Source organism: Schistocerca piceifrons, chromosome 2 (assembly GCF_021461385.2).
Source record: "Schistocerca piceifrons isolate TAMUIC-IGC-003096 chromosome 2, iqSchPice1.1, whole genome shotgun sequence".
Lineage (NCBI taxonomy): Eukaryota > Metazoa > Arthropoda > Insecta > Orthoptera > Acrididae > Schistocerca > Schistocerca piceifrons.
The window spans coordinates 201,322,479-201,341,055 of NC_060139.1; positions in this window are offsets into that span (position 1 = coordinate 201,322,479).

Here is an 18,577-nt window from a genome sequence, read left to right on the forward strand (position 1 = left end):
CATTGTGTGGTAGTGAAAAATGGACAGCGGGAAAAACAGGAAAGAAGAGAAGCGTAGCATTTGAGAAGTTGCTGAAGAAAATAGAAAAATTTGGTGCATTGATAACGAATGAGGAGGTTCTCCCGAGAATCGCTGATGAAAGGAATAAGGTTGAACAGGGGAGGAATTCGTAATGAGCCGCATCAAATGATTTAGAAGACTGAAGACTCGAAGAAAAAAATGGTGAATACACTAGCTGATCAAAAATGTCCATCCACCTGTTAATGGACATTAATTTGTGGTATGTTCACCGTTAACCTTTACGACGGCTCGAACTCTGCTGGGGAAACTTTGAGTAAGGTGTCTGAGTGTCCGTGCAAGAATGGCTGCCCGTTCTTCCTCAAGAGTCGAAACCCTAGAAGGTAGTGATGTTGGATGCGGGGGTCTGGAGCGATGTCGACTCGCTCCGTAAGGTGTTCCATTGCGTTCATTTTGGGACTCTAGGTGGGCCATTCCATTTCGGGAATGTTGTCCCCAAACCGTAAATTGTAAGACATTTCCAGGGGCAGATGTGGACTCTGACCACAATCTATTGGTTATGAACTGTAGATTAAAACTGTAGATTAAAACTGTATATTGAAACTGAAGAAACTACAAAAAGGTGGGAATTTAAGGAGATGGGACCTGGATAAACTGACTAAACTAGAGGTTGTACAGAGTTTCAGGGAGAGCATTAGGGAACAATTGACAAGAATGGGGGAACGAAATACAGTAGAAGAAGAATGGGTTGCTCAGAGGGATGAAGTAGTGAAGGCAGCAGAGGATCAAGTAGGTAAAAAGACGAGAGCTAGTAGAAATCCTTGGGTAACAGAAGAAAAGATTAGGAAATGAGACACTTAAAGAAGTAAGGAGTTTTGCTATTTGGGGAGCAAAATAACTGATGATGGTCGAAGTAGAGAGGATATAAAATGTAGACTGGCAATGGCAAGGAAAGCGTTTCTGAAAAAGAGAAATTTGCTAACATCAAGTATAGATTTAAGTATCAGGAAGTCGTTTCTGAAAGTATTTGTATGGAGTGTAGCCATGTATGGAAGTGAAACATGGACGATAAATAGTTTGGACAAGAAGAGAAGAGAAGCTTTAGAAATGTGGTGCTAGAGAAGAGTGCTGAAGATCAGATGGGTACATCACATAACTAATGAGGAGGTATTGAATAGAATTGGGGAGAAGAGGAGTTTGTGGCACAACTTGACAAGAAGAAGGGACCGGTTGGTAGGACATGTTCTGAGGCATCAAGAGATCACAAATTTAGCATTGGACGGCAGCGTGGAGGGTAAAAATCGTAGAGGGAGACCGGAAGATGAATACACTAAACAGATTCAGAAGGATGTAGGTTGCAGTAAGAACAGGGAGATGAAGAAGCTTGCACAGGATAGGGTAGCATGGAGAGCTGCATCAAACCAGTCTCAGGACTGAAGACCACAACAACAACAACAGTCTCCGAACCAGTGTCTCACAGGTGCCGCTTTATGACAGGGTGTACAGTCATGTTGATACAGTCATCGTCTCTCAATTCCTCTACCGTACGCAGTACACAACGCTGTAAAATTTATTCATATCCTTCAGTTAGCGTTTGCTTGAGTGCTGTAAAGGGACCACGAGAAACACTCCCATAGCGCAACAGCAGATCCTCCATACTCATCTGTTAGCAGGCACGTTTTATCACGCATTCGCCAAACTCAAAAATCCTTCCATCGTGTTGCCACAGGGTATAGCGTCGTTCATCACTCCAAATCACTCGCTTCCACTCGTGCATTGTTCAGTGGCGTCGCTCATACACCATCTCAAGCGTCGCTTACAACGAACTACAGAAATGTGTGGTTTATGAGGAGCAGCTGGACCACTGTACCCCATTGCTTTTAGCTCCGTACACACAGCCACTATGTTAGCTCGACTGCTGATAGCGCTCTGGAGCTCAGAAATTCCTCCTTCCGCAGGCTTCATGTAATTTTTTAACAACCACATTCCACCATTACAGTACAAAGTAAATATTCCTGAATTCCAATCAACAACAACTGCCAAGATGAGAAACATAGAAATAGATATCCTCGGAGTAACGAAGTAGCTTAAATCACTTAATAAAGGCAAGGCCTCCGGTCCAGATTATATACCGGTCAGGTTCCTCTCAGAGTACGCTGATAAAATAGCTGCGTATTTAGCAATTATATACAACCACTCGCTCACAGAAAGATCCGTACCTCAAGACTGGAAAATTGCTCAAGTCACACCAATACCCAAAAAGGGAAGTAGGGGTAATCCGCTGAATTACAGGTCTATATCACTAACGTATAGGTAGCCGTGGTCTAAGGGCACAGTCTGCTTTCCGCAGCGCTGCGGCGAGGACGTCTTGTTTACGTCCCGTCCGCGCGGTCGCGAGTGCCCGTAGTTGTTTACTACTGCGTTGTCGCTAGTTTAGAGTCCATCACTACCGACGCAACATGGCACATTCATACAGACAAACCACCATCAAGATCAGTTTTCCACCCGATCATGCACGACCGCGAGCTTTTTAAGTGGAACGTTTTCTACGTGACGACGTTAAAATTGACCCGCGAGACATAATTGGTATCCATCTATCACGAGCAGTGTTGTCTACGTCAAGCTAGTAAGTGACGAGGTGTGCAACAGAATCGTGAGCGCACATGCGGCGCACACCGGCGGTACAGAGGTCGCTGTAACTTCAAACTCAACAGGTCGCCGTGGTGACGGCTTCAGCCCCTCTGACCCCACAGAACAGCAGAATCACAAGCAGACAGCCGCTTCCGATTCCCAGCCAGCAGAGCCGATGGAGTCAGCGCCGAGTGCCGCAGCAGCCACTAACAGCCACCAACAGCCGATGGTATTTCATGGCGACTGGGCGGACGACTGTGAGGAACACTCCTTGCCCATCGTGTCGGACGACACGGAGGGAAATTTACCCCACCAGTGTTAATCCTTTCCCGCCGTCAGTTACAGTGACGAGACAGCCTTACAAGGGTACTGATGGCCAGCACGGATGCTGTAGATAGACCTCAAACTTATCGTGTTGCAACTATAAACATCAACACTATATGGACGCGCGCTAAGTTATCCTTGCTTCAGGATATGTTGAACTCTGCTACCATCGACATAGCCCTTCTCCAGTAAGTGTACGTCGACGACTTCCCAGGCATGTACGGTTACGATGCTTGCGTCTCTCCAGCTTCCCCAACAGGCAGCGGTGTCGCTGTACTTCTTCAGGAAGGGATAGTGGCGGACGATATCCTGTTTCTGCCTGGGGCAAGAGGAATGGCACTCACGGTACTGGGTGTCCGCCTTATCAATATCTACCCACCTTCCGGGACGGACAAACGTCGCGAACGTTCACGATTCTTTGCGGAAGACGTCGCCCCGCTCTTCCAAGGCGGCCACGACCATCTGGTGTTTGGAGGTGATTACAATTGCGTACTGGCGCCCAGAGACCAACTCCCACGACATAATCCGTGCCCGGAACTCGAGACGCTAATTCGAGACCTGCAGATGGTGGACACTTGGGAACACCTTCACGGCCACCGACCGGGATTCACGCACTTCACGAGTCACTCTTCCAGTCGTATCGATCGGATTTATGTCTCACGCTCTCTCGCCGCTGGAACACAGGATGCGGAACTGTGGCCTGCAGTATTCTCGGACCACTCAGCTTACATTTGTGCCGTCACCCTGCGGCGGCAACAATTGTGGAGAAGCCGCAGCCCGTGGAAATTAAACATCGCTCATCTGTCGTACCCGGATTGCCGCCAAGCCGTTGAGGATACGTGGCATTCGTGTGAAAATCGCCTCCGTGCATATCCCACAACGATCCGCTGGTGGCTGGACTGCGCCAAACCGGCACTGAGGCGAACGTTGATAACCTACGGTCGTGACCACGCTACTTGGCGAAGATATACACTCGACTTTTACTTCCGGGTCCTGCGCGACTGCGATGCTATGGCGCCGTCTCCGGAACGACAAACGGTGGTCCACCAAGCAGGTGACCAGATCAAGGCTACAAGCGATCCACATGGTAGACTCACCCACGTGCACGAGCTGTGGCGTTCAAGACAACGATGAACACCGTCTTAGCTGTGGCGAGTCTACGGCAGTGTGGCACTTAGTGAGGCAAATGTCAGCATACTTCCTCCGGGTAACGCCGAATCATATCGATCCCAAGACTATCTTATTCCCGGATGAAACGTATTACCCACGCACTAAAACTAACGCACTGGCGTGGCTTCGTGGACATGCAGTGCATTATTTGTTTCAAGACGGCACTAAGGACACTTTAGACTTTTGGAACTATTTGCAGGAACGACATTGCAAGATCCTCCGTAACCCTAAGTATCGACAATATTTTTCCAATTTTTTGTGGAGTGCGTTCCACGACCCTCCACGTAGCTGGAACATTACGGGTAAGAGAAGCTAAAATTACAAGACGATGATAGAACACTACACGGTATAACGTGGGATCTACTTTCATCGTTACGAGAAGTCATACCTGGATGATACAGCAGATGGAGAGTTTCGTTGTGAATCCTCACACTCTGTAGCAGTATTTGCCCCATTTCCTCTTTTTGTCCCCGGTGCGAAAAGGTCTTCGCAGTTTTAGTTTTCCCATCGGGTGCAAGATGTAGCACTGGTTAATGGTGGTATGGATTCCACCCTTCAGTTTTGTTTCATGGTTTCCTTCGCCCCGCACTTTGCCCTCTTTCTTTATGCCTTTTTCTACAAAATAAAAAAAATAAAAAAATAAAAAAGAAGAAAAAATAGGGGTAGCGTCTAAAGAAAAAGCAGTTTAAGGCACTACAGTCATGGACTGTGCGGCTGGTCGCGGCGGAGGTTCGAGTCCTCCCTCGGGCATGGGTGTGTGTGTTTGTCCTTAGGATAATTTAGGTTAAGTAGCGTGTAAGATTTCAAAAAAAATAAAAAAATAAAAAAAGGGGGGGGGATGGCGTCTTTGATTCATAATCAAAACGTCTTCGGTCCCGGGTTCGATCCCCGCCACTGCCTACATTTTGATAAATAATTAGCATTGGCGGCCGAAGACTTCCGGCATAAGAAGTCAGCCTCATTCTGCCAACGGCCTTGTCAAAGAGGGCGGAGGAGCGGATAGAGGTTCAGGGCACTCTCTTGTCCTAGGGGTGGGAAATTGCCCCTAAAGGCGGAAGAATCATCAATGATCAACGACATGAGGATGCAGAAGGCAATGGAAACCACTGCATTAAAGACACGTAACGTGTATCCACAGGACATGTGGCCTGTATTTGAAGAAGTGTCATGATGATTTCTCCATTGGCAAAAGATTCCGGAATAGTTCCCCATTCGGATCTCCGGGAGGGGACTGAAAAGGGGGAGGTTACCATGAGAAAAAGATTGAATAATCAACGAAAGGATAACGTTCTACGAGTCGGGGCGTGGAATGTCAGAAGCTTGAACGTGGTAGGGAAACTAGAAAATCTGAAAAGGGAAATGCAAAGGCTCAATCTAGATATAGTAGGGGTCAGTGAAGTGAAGTGGAAGGAAGACAAGGATTTCTGGTCAGATGAGTATCGGGTAATATCAACAGCAGCAGAAAATGGTATAACAGGTGTAGGATTCGTTATGAATAGGAAGGTACGGCAGAGGGTGTGTTACTGTGAACAGTTCAGTGACCGGGTTGTTCTAATCAGAATCGACAGCAGACCAACACCGACAACGATAGTTCAGGTATACATGCCGACGTCGCAAGCTGAAGATGTACAGATAGAGAAAGTGTATGAGGATATTGAAAGGGTAATGCAGTATGTACAGGGGGACGAAAATCTAATAGTCATGGGCGACTGGTATGCAGTTGTAGGGGAAGGAGTAGAAGAAAAGGTTACAGGAGAATATGGGCTTGGGACAAGGAATGAAAGAGGAGAAAGACTAATTGAGTTCTGTAACAAGTTTCAGCTAGTAATAGCGAATACCCTGTTCAATAATCACAAGAGGAGGAGGTATACTTGGAAAAGGCAGGGAGATACGGGAAGATTTCAATTAGATTACATCATGGTCAGACAGAGATTCCGAAATCAGATACTGGATTGTAAGGCGTGCCCAGGAGCAGATATAGACTCAGATCACAATATAGTAGTGATGAAGAGTAGGCTGAAGTTCAAGACATTAGTCAGGAAGAATCAATACGCAAAGAAGTGGGATACGGAAGTACTAAGGAATGACGAGATACGTTTGAAGTTCTCTAACGCTATAGATACAGCAATAAGGAATAGCGCAGTAGGCAGTACAGTTAAAGAGGAATGGACATCTCTGAAAAGGGCCATCACAGAAGTTGGGAAGGAAAACATAGGTACAAAGAAGGTAGCTGCGAAGAAACCATGGGTAACAGAAGAAATACTTCAGTTGATTGATGAAAGGAGGAAGTACAAGCATGTTCCGGGAAAATCAGCAATACAGAAATACAAGTCGCTGAGGAATGAAATAAATAGGAAGTGCAGGGAAGCTAAGACGAAATGGCTGCAGGAAAAATGTGAAGACATCGAAAAAGATATGATTGTCGGAAAGACAGACTAGCATACAGGAAAGTCAAAACAACCTTTGGTGACATTAAAAGCAACGGTGGTAACATTAAGAGTGCAACGGGAATTCCACTGTTAAATGCAGAGAGCAGATAGGTGGACAGAATACATTGAAAGCCTCTATGAGGGTGAAGATTTGTCTGATGTGATAGAAGAAGAAACAGGAGTCGATTTAGAAGAGATAGGGGATACAGTATTAGAATCGGAATTTAAAAGAGCTTTGGAGGACTTACGGTCAAATAAGGCAGAAGGGATAGATAACATTCCATCAGAATTTCTAAAATCATTGGGGGAAGTGGCAACAAAACGACTATTCACGTTGGTGTGTAGAATATATGAGTCTGGCGACATACCATCTGACTTTCGGAAAAGCATCATCCACACAATTCCGAAGACGGCAAGACCTGACAAGTGCGAGAATTATCGCACAATCAGCTTAACAGCTCATGCATCGAAGTTGCTTACAAGAATAATATACAGAAGAATGGAAAAGAAAATTGAGAAGCGCTAGGTGACGATCAGTTTGGCTTTAGGAAAAGTAAAGGGACGAGAGAGGCAATTCTGACGTTACGGCTAGTAACGGAAGCAAAGCTAAAGAAAAATCAAGACACTTTCATAGGATTTGTCGACCTGGAAAAAGCGTTCGACAATATAAAATTGTGCAAGCTGTTCGAGATTCTGAAAAAAGTAGGGGTAAGCAATAGGGAGAGACGGGTCATATACAATATGTACAACAACCAAGAGTGAATAATAAGAGTGGACGATCAAGAACGAAGTGCTCGTATTAAGAAGGGTGTAAGACAAGGCTGTAGCCTTTCGCCCCTACTCTTCAATCTGTACATGGAGGAAGCAATGATGGAAAGGTTCAGGAAAGGAATTAAAATACAAGATGAAAGGATATCAATGATACGATTCGCTGATGACATTGCTATCCTGAGTGAAAGTGAAGAAGAATTAAATGATCTGCTGAACGGAATGAACGGTCTAACTAGTACACAGTATGGTTTTGGAGTAAATCGGAGAAAGACGAAGGTAATGAGTAGTAGTAGAAATGAGAACAGCGAGAAACTTAACATCTGGATTGATGGTCACGAAGTCGATGACGTTAAGGCAGTAAAATAACCAATGACGGACGGAGCAAGGAGGACATCAAAAGCAGACTCACTATGGCAAAAAAGGCATTTCTGTCCAAGAGAAGTCTACTAATATCAAATACCGGCCTTAATTTGAGGAAGAAATTTCTGAGGATGTACGTCTGGGGTACAGCATTGTATCGTAGTGAAACATGGACTGTGGGAAAACCGGAACAGAAGAGAATCTAAGCATTTGAGATGTGGTGCTATAGACTGATAAGGTAAGGAATGAGGAGGTTCTACGCAGAATCGGAGAAGAAAGGAAAATGTGGAAAACACTGATTAGGAGAAGGAACAGGAAGATAGGACATCTGCTAAGACATGAGGGAATGACTTCCATGGTACTAGAGGGAGCTGTAGAGGGCAAAAACTGTAGAGGAAGACAGAGATTGGAATACTTCAAGCAAATAATTGAGGACGTAGGTTGCAAGTGCTACTCTGAGATGAAGAGGTTAGCACAGGAAATGAATTCGTGGCGGGCCGCATCAAACCAGTCAGTAGACTGATGACCAAAAAAAAAAAAAAAAAAAAAAAAAAAAAAAAAAAAAAAAAAAAAAAAAAAAAAACCACTAACGTCAATTTGCAGTAGGGTTTTGGAACATATATTGTATGCGAATATTATGAAATACCTCGAAGAAAACGATTTATTGACACATAGTCAGCCCGGTTTCAGAAAATATCGTTCTTTATACGCATGTGCTGTCGACAGGGGATGTCAAATTGATTCCACATTTTTAGATTTCCAGAAGGCTTTCGACACCGTTCCTTACAAGCGTCTTCTAACCAAACTGCGTGCCTACGGAGTATCGCCTCAGTTGTGGATTAGTGATTTCCTGTCAGAAAGGTCACAGTTCGTAGTAATAGACGGAAAGTCATCGAGTAAAACAGAAGTAATATCCGGCGTCCCCCAAGGAAGTGTTCTAGGCCCTCTGTTGTTCGTGATCTACATTAACGACATAGGAGGCAATCTGAGAAGCCGTCTGTTTGCAGATGATGCTGTCATTTACCGTCCTGTAAAGTCATCAGATGATTAAAAAGACTTGCAAAATGATTTAGATAAGATATCTGTATGGTGCGAAAAGTGGCAATTCACATTAGTACTAAAAGAAATCAGCTAAATTTCGATTAAACGATAAGTCACACAAATCTGAAGGCTGTAAATTCGACTAAATACTTAGGGATTACAATTACAAATACCCTAAATTGAAACGATCACATAGATAATGTGGGTAGAGCCAACCAAAGACTGCGATTCGCGGGCAGAACACTTAGAAGGTGCAACAGGTGTACTAAAGAGACTACTTGCACCAAGCTTGTCCGCCCTATTCTGGAGTATTGCTGTGCGGTGCGGGATCCGCATCAGGTGAGACTGACGGATGAAATCGAAAAAGTACAAAGAAGGGCAGCTCGTTTTGAATTATCGCGAAATAGGGGAGATAGTGTCACAGACATGATACGTGAATTGGAGTGGCAGTCATTAAAACAAAGGCGTTTTTCGTTGCGACGGGATCTTCTCATGAAATTTCAATCACCAGTTTTTCTCCTCCGATTGTGAAAACATTCTGTTGCCACCCACCTACATACGGAGGAATGATCATCACGATAAAATAAGAGAAATTATGGTTCGCACAGTAAAATTTATGTGCTCGTTTTTTCCTCGTGCTACCCGAGAGTTGAACGGTAGAGAGACAGCTTGAATGTGGTTCTTTGAACCCCCTGCCAGGCACTTTATTGTGAATAGCAGAGTAATCACGTAGATGTAGATGAAGAAATCACAGTGAAGGGAAAGAAGCGCTGTATCGTTTGTGAGACACAAATGCGAGCGAGTGTGTCGGGACTTACCCCAGTTCACTGCTAGTAGCGCCAAGTCACCTTAACGCGTCTGCGCGTAGTGCACAAGTATTGCACCATAATTAAGCATAAAATTAAAAGTCAAAATTTCTTATTCAAACTTTGCCAACAGATTCTTTAGTGTAATGACGTTTTAAATTTCAAGTCTTAAAGCAATTAAATCAATAGTTTTCATAAAAATACCGTTATAAGAAAAAAATAAGTGGCGCTGAATAATAAAGATAGAAAGCCAGAATTTAGCCATAACGTGCCAATGCATGTCAAAAATAAATGGTGCAAGTTTCAAAAGGATAGAATAGAAATTATAGTCAGAATCCACCTTTTTAAGAAAAATTGAAGGCGCTAAATATTAGACTTCGAAATGTAAAAATTTGTATGATGTTTCACCTAAAAATAATAATTAATAGATCACGTTAAGCTACCTCTAACAATTTTCGAGTAATGTAATGAACCCCAAATTTGTGATTGTTGAAATGTGTGTGATATCTTGTGGGACTTAACTGCTAAGGTCATCAGTCCCAAAGCGTACACACTACCTAACCTAAATTATCCTAAGGACAAACACACACACCCGTGCCCGAGGGAGGACTCGAACCTCCGCCGGGACCAGCCGCACAGTCCATGACTGCAGCGCCTGAGACCGCTCGGCTAATACCGCGCGGCAAATTTGTAATTAAAACATCCATTTGTAGTAGATTAAGTACCTGTAATTTTAATGCTAGAAAAATTTGGTTCCAGCACAAGAGAAGTCTTATTAAGTAATAGAGCTATAACACATTTTGGGAGTGAAATATTAATAACAGCCAGTACAACATCTTTCAAAGTTATAGTTCAGAGGTAACGATCTACCGTCAGTTCCACTCTACAAAATCTAGAAGGCAAAAGTTTTATTCAAGCGAGCTGAAACTTCTTCTGTGATTTCAACCAATTTACCTGAATGCAGGTAAATAATAGGAAGATTCTAAATTAATTCATAACTTCGTTATTAAAGATAATGTGTCCGAGAAAGCGGTCGTCCAGGGACTGCTGCCGTGTGCATAAGGCAGGTGACAGCTGGCGTTCCCTTGGCCGTCCTCTGTGACACATACATAAATACAGACAGAGAGGCAAGAGAAAAGGTTCACTTCGCACTCATCCACTGTAAGATCCGCGTCTGTCAAACGCCGGATTGGGCTCTGCCTCGGATGAGGTCAGAGACAGACTGTGATAAAACGCGTATTTTCTGTAATAAATGATAGTGAATTCGTGAGGACTGTACACCGTCCTGGATCGCTTAGATTTTCGCTAAAGTAACTGTTAGTTTGCCGTCCGTGATAATTACAAATCCGTGTGACAAGCGGTGACTATTATTTCCACTTTCGTGGCGAGCATTTATTTCGAACATTTATTTGAGTATTAGTAGTAAGGGCGAAAGACAATTCGGTATGAACGTACCGTAGAGGTCGTCTGTGAACTGATAATAGTGCTGTTTAGAATAGAGAGATTTACTGCCAATTGAACACAGGGATTTTCAAAGTGCTGTGCGTGTGATACTTTACTAAATATATGTATGAACTAGAACTTTATACCTTCGTTTATAATCACAGTCCTGATCCCGCTAAGTAGAAAGAGAATAGAAACATTCCTTTCAGTGGGCTTGACCAGAATGTGGAGGTGCAGAGTGGAAATTATGGTCAGTACGTTATCCATCACTTTCTGGCTGACCGCAAAAATAATTGCTAGGCTCGCGAGAGAAAGACGGCGAACTACAAACACTAACTAACTACATAAACTGACAACTAAGAGCTATAAACAATAAATTACACCCGCCGCCCTACAACAGGTATCCTTCTGCCAGTGGATTTTTGGATTTTCTAGGAAAAGGCTAATTGTAATGCGGTCGTTGTTTTCAGACATCAGCAAACTTTAAGAGCCTTGTACATTTTCAAAAACTTTTTCAATTGCTGGCATAAGTGGCAGCAACCTTGTCTTACTACGAGGATCATTCCATAAGTCGTGACAACATCGGTATATCCTGTGATAATGTGACAATATGGGAATTCCTCGATCTGCCTGAATGCCAACATAAAATAGGGTCACGTCAATGATTGAAATGAAACACAGGCATTGAAACTGTGTGTAAATTTGCTGTGCATAAGTACAAATAGAATAAAAATGACTCCAAATTCTTTGTCTTTCAAAATAATCCTCCCCAGCGCATCCAAACAGCGTTGCAAACGATGGGGAAGGCGCTGAATGCCCAACGTTACCTACCGATCGCCCTGTTTTCATCAGCCCACAGGCGTCACTGGATGCCGATCTGGAGGGGCATGTGGTCAGCACACTCTGTCGTCAGTTTTCTTGACCATCTCAATCAAATAGCTACTCAGTTGGCCTCACAAGATTGAGCTCACCCGACTTGGCAACAGCATTTGACAGATTCGGACGGTGACCCAGCCAAGTGCTAACCAAGCCCGTCAGCACTTAACTTCGGTGATATGACGTGAACCGGTGCTAATACCGTGGCGAAGACGTTGACTGCCCCCAAACTCCGTGAGGATGTCCGCCCTGTTAGCAAAACGCCTCCCGCACTATGATTCCTTCAGTTGTGGAATGAATTCAAAGTCGCAGGGACTGAAGCATGAGGAGTGGAGTGAGTGGTGAACGCAGGGTGTATTTTCCACCCCCATCGCTGTACACAATTCTTGATGACATCTGCAGTGTGGACTGAAGCCTTGTCATGGAATATGATTGCATTATTCAGCAGTGTCGGACTTTCTCGCCTTAGAGTACGTTGCAGATGATACAGCAGGAAGTTGCGGTATTATTGGGCATTGACGACGTGACCGTCCCCAACAGAGCGACATCCAGACTACTGGGGCTGTTACACGCCAGAATGAGCATGACCTTTGTGGGTGATGGATTCTGTTCCAACTTGCGTCGTCGCGGTGAACTCGAATAACGCTGTTCTGGTGACTGGCTCTTCAAATGTGTTTCATAGCCTCGTTCTCAGGTTTCATAAATCTCAATAATGCGATCGACCATGTCATTTTCCTCCCCTATAAAATCTATTCAGGTTGATGCGGCTGGTCACGTATCGCGTACACTCGAGAACCTACACTGGTGTCCAAAACCAAAACTAAAGCTACAAACGGAAAGTTTGGAAGGTTACATTTATTTGCTGTGAATGATATAGTCAATCTCATATTGAGGCAATAACGCCCTTTGTCCGCATCTCGTGGTCGTACGGTAGCGTTCTCGCTTCCCACGCCCGGGTTCCCGGGTTCGATTCCCGGCGGGGTCAGGGATTTTCTCTGCCTCGTGATGGCTGGGTGTTGTGTGCTGTCCTTAGGTTAGTTAGGTTTAAGTAGTTCTAAGTTCTATGGGACTGATGACCATAGCTGTTAAGTCCCATAGTGCTCAGAGCCATTTGAACCAATAACGCCCTTTACTGCCGCAGAGCTGCTCTTGAGTTTTGGAGAGTGGTGGGTGGATGGTACCGTGGAGCAACCCGTCTCCCAAGTGCACCCAAGATGTGCTCTGGGGGATAAAAAATGCGAGCATACTTTCTTGATAAAAAAATTTTACGGTGTAAAGTGAAGCGCCGGAACGCCAGTCGGAAACGAGAGAGCAGAGAGGGCTGTGAAGAAGACATCAGCCAATCGCAGATGACCAACCCCTCTCCAGGACGACAACGCGACAGCAGCAGCCTCTATGTGAAGAGGACATAAGCGCCGCGCTGACTGGTCGCGGCCCACTTCTACAGCAGCATCAAGATAAGGCACTTCAAGACGAGCGACTTAGGAATTGTATATGCTGAAGAGATTTCTTATTTGTATGTCGCTCTTTGCTTGCGACACTTCTGTGTTACTGTCAAAGTTAAGTACTGTAATCATTTCCTTTTCTAATAAAATTCATTAATATGATTTGTTTGAATGTTGTCTAGCAGTTTCCTAGACAACCCATATTTGATGAGTAGGCAGCATTCAACAAAAATTTCCACATCCATCTTCAGATTGGTTGCAGCAATTCTACCATCATTATGTATTATAAGGCATGAATAGCCTCTTCCTAAAATGTGTTCCCCCAGTTACTTCTGAACACGTTGTTGGAAGCAGATCGTTCTAGTCCACCTGACATTGGCGTATTCATCGCTAAATGCAACAAACTTTTGTGACAGATTATTTATAAGCCTCTGCACGCACTGTTCTTGTGCAAATAATTATATTTATTTATATTCCTTCGCGTAGGAATGGAAATTCATTCAGGTAATTTGTCTAAATTTGTGTCTGCAGTTGTATTAAGGCATATTCGAAACGTCCTCTACAATCACGAGAGTCGGGATCAATGACGACGCCACGACCAAGGCCGTCTCGATATGTGGTACGCGGCTGTAGAGGAGCGAAGCTGATATTCAAGTTGCCTTGCCACTTTCATTATTGCCACTTTATGCCCGGTTTCAATTTCAGTCCGCCAAATAACACGTGACATCACAGAACAACAACTTGGCGTAAATTCCGTCCGAACAGGCCTCGGAGGGCCTAAAGGTACTGACCGACAGCCGTGCTATCCTCAGCCGAAGGTTTCACTGGATGCCAACATGGAGGGACATGTGGTCAGCACACCACTTTCCCGGTCGTAACGACGTGGAATCCAAAAATCGGAAGTTTTACTCTGTTATATAAATTGTGATCGTGGGTTGAACTAGAGCATTCAGGAATGTGTTTAATACGCATAAACCGGTTGATTTGGTATTCATAAGCTCTTATAACAAAAAAAAAAAGTACTCATCAAAAGTGTTAGGCAACGGCAGGTGATTCAGGTCATAGTTGAATTTCACAAATTTTACCTACTTCAATGTGCTTCCGATTTATGTTCATAATATGACGTTTAGCCTTTATGGGGTCGTTTTGACTTTCTTTTGTGAGCGTTGAAACTCAGGTAACAGGTTCAGAATAGGAAAGGATCAAACACTAACACGTGAATTATTTGAATTATCCTTTTAGCTCCTCTTCAAATAACAGAAGGAGGGCCCCGACACCAGAGCTCCAGAGCACGCCCTGCGTCACCTTCTTTAGCGGCTGCCCAACACTCGACAAGTCGCTCGGTGATCCGGCTGGGTACACGCGTTGTCCATCCCAAATCTGGCCAACCAAACCCCGCCGTCAGGCACTGTTGCTCCAGCCCTTCTTCTTCCGTCACGTTCCATTCACAACTCACTCCCCTCGCCCAGCCTCCACACCTCAACCAGGAAAACCACAAGGAAGGTGACTGTGGATACCGGTGTCAGAGTTAGTTAGACCAGCAAACCGAGCTGCCACGGCTCAACCATAGCTCTATTCATAATCCGATCAATTCGGCTCTTTTGTTTACTTTTTATTTTCTTGTAAACTACCATCCACAGAAAATAATTTAAAGGAGTGGTCGCAAAACTTGTTTGCTCAAAGGAAATTCTGACATTTGGGAGACGCACTGAGGCCGGATATGTACCGATCTTATTAGTTATTAGTGACCTACATAGTATGTTACGAGCCCCCAGTAGATAAGCTATAGAAAGGCTGAAATATGATGGCCGGATACCTGCAACTACTGATCGTTAAAATTCGGTGCCATTCGATACACTTTGTGTCAAGTGTTGTCTGTTTCATGTTACTGCCAAACACAGCGATGCAAAGTTTTGACAATGTAATTGCCTGGTGAAATGTTGTTGCGTTGTCCGTGTGGTTAGATGATTAATTAATTAATAAAAGTAATTGTACTTATACTTAACACTTTCACGTCTTCGTTGATAAATGTTTTTCTCCCCGTGGTGTGGCGCGCGTTTTCCCCAATTACTTCATCTGCTTTTCCTCCTTTCCATCGTGGGTGACGGTCGTATTCAAACTCCCGAGGCTACTATTTTAGTACAATTACGTTTAGTAAATTATGTGGTATTTCATTTATTTAGAAATCTCTCCCGCCGAAGGGTCACACAAAATAATTGTATTCACAGCTTCTCGTTGCCCCTAGCTGATAGGTAATACATACAGTAGTGCTTCCCTGGTAGCATAATAGAAAGGCAATTAAAGCTGAACGACCTGCCGCTCAATCTCGTATGCCGTTCACATAGAATCATGTTAGGGGCTGCACCACTATAGACTAAAAGTGGACATACACCATGTGGGCTTTCAACCTAAAAAATGATGAAATGAAGTGATGCTGTTGCTCTCAACTATGTACCCACATACTCAGATTTGAAATATTAAAAATTTTGGCTGGTTTCGTTGTCTAGGGGCTGGGATACGTAGTTGCCGCATTACAAGCCAAATACTGCTGAGTCTATAGTATACAATATGAATATACACATCAATCGAATTGGTCAAAGGTTCCTATCACTCGGCAATTGCGAATTTTGAACGTAATATAGACATTTATAAATGAAAGATTACAGTTAAATAAAATCTGCAGATTCTATCTTAACGACTTTAAATGATGAGTACAATAGTAGAAGTACTTTTGAGAATGCGGTATATTTCTGCAAAACACTTATCGGTGTCGATGATCCAGCAATTAAATAAAATTTAAGCTGAATAACAGGGAAACAATAGATTCCTGGCAGATTAAAACTGTGTGCCGGACCGAGACTCGAACTCGGGACCTTTGCCTTTCGCGGGCAAGTGCTTGGGTGGCTCAGTTGGTAGAGCACTTGCCCGCGAAAGGCAAAGGTCCCGAATTCCAGTCTCGGTCCGGCACACAGTTTTAATCTGCCAGGAAGTTTCGTATCAGCGTACACTCCGCTACAGAGTGAAAATCTCATTCTGGAATAGATTCCTACTTCACGTAATTAGTTATGAACAACAAAATAGCTCGTGAGATATTCACTTCTAAACGCACACTACGTCTTCACTTTAGAAGCCACGGAAATCTCACAAGTGCACAAGTCGGCACTCCAAAGCATTTCTATCTGCCGCGACCACGCGCAAACCGCTCCACACTCTCCAAGTCTCTCCTGCGACCGTGCGTCCGTCGCGCCGTCACGTCCAGGACTTCCCGTGTCCTGTGCCATACTGTCACTCGCACCGCAGAATTCTGTACTTCCTCATGTCCTCTCCGGAAACGATGCTCCTCTCCACCTCCATACAGTCTCTCCACGTGTCCTTTTTGGAACGATCGCTGTGATAGGCTAGAGCGGTCCCTCCATGTCTCCAAGTCAATGCACACTCACAAAAATATTGAAACACATTCGAAATCCCATAAAAACGCTCCAACACACATTATTAAATACATAAACAAATTAAATGAACATACATCGGAGGAATAGAACAGAAGTATGCCAGTAGCCTAATGTCTCTGTGCTTTCTAAAACACAGTAAATATTTAACCAATTTTTTCATGAATAGTGTATTTCGGATATAAACAAAGACATAGATGAATAAATATATTTATAAGCATGGTGCTACCGTTTTTTTCGTGTAACTGTGGAATACTTATGGCCTGACGCGATTAATAGTAATCGGCCACTTTGACCTCCAATAACTCATGTACTATTCAAGTTACATGCCTGTAATTCATACCAATTTAGGTTTTCACTAATAGCTTTCTAAAGACACGTCGATCGACAAAATCGGACGAACCATATAGATTTTGGAAGTTCGTTGCTGGGCGTTACTTGTATAACTTAATGTCAGATATTAAACTTTAATAAGGATATTGAAAATCTGATTACATCAGAATCGTCGTGCAAATAATGGTAATGTACACGTTTATTTTTGAGGTACTGGCTACTATTAATTTCTATACAAACTGTGAAATGTCTGCCATGATGGTTTCACAATGTCCCCCATCTTTGGCACTCCCGGCATGTCTCCTTCGTCGAGACAGCGTCACCAAGGAATTCCCAGCCACGCGTTCCCTGGACCCTGGCTGACGTTCAGCAGCACGTGGCCGCCGACGAGCCGCGGCCCGCCGAGAGACCCCGGCGCGGCCACGCCAATTCCGAACTTAGAATATTTCCAGGGCGCCATAACACGCCCGTTACCTCACAACCATTTTCAAAACAGACGGTCCAATATGAGTCTGTACTTCATTGTGTGATGTCCCAAACCATTAACGCGAAGAGTTACCAAAGATAATTAATGGACATTGTGATGGAATGTAAAAAACAAAGTGAATTTGCTGCGTTTGCAGTTACTTGTTGAATTATATTCATACCGAACCATCAAGTGACTTTCTCTGATCATCACCAGGTTCTTCTTCAATAATCTGTTCGCTGTTACACGTTTGTGTTAGAAGCAATGCAAAGCTCAAGAAGTATTTTCATCCTGACGATTACTTGGGTCAAATAAAAAAAAAAAAAATCCACGAATCCATAAGTACTGCAGTATGTAGGACGACTACGTTCGTAACGTTAGTGTTGACTGTTTATATGATATGAATGAGTGCACTATTTGGTGCATTTTTGTGTTTGACTATGGAATTTATAATAATATTTGGCAAAAGTGACAAATTCATCATTTTTATTACTTCACACCATTGATTTTATATCATCTAATACGGTAAAGGTTTTCTGAACCTGATTGTCGTCCTTGGACTGAAACTGGTTGTTCAGTGAAGAACGATTATCAGTAGCTCTTGGCTGTAAAACATTATGTTTTTCAAACTGTGGAGAGTGCTGGATTTATGTCTTTTTTGATTACGATAATACATTAACTATGATGTTCATTGTAGCGTAGCTGTAATCATACTTTATTTTTCATTGTTAGACCCATTGCTGCTTATACTATTTTGCTGATCATTATAGCTGAGGTGTTCGCGCACTTGGCAACTGAAACAGCTGTTCATTATTTGAGACAACAAGTCAAGCAACACATGCTGTGTTTCAAAGTTTTGTGATTACATTATACCATATAATCGTTACTATCGACAGAGACAACTGTTCAGAAGAAAATAAAGATAAATCAATGTGGTTCAAAACGTACTGTGACATATAGGTCACATTTCTATCACTTATACCGTTTGTATTCATGGATTGACAACAACATAATCTGT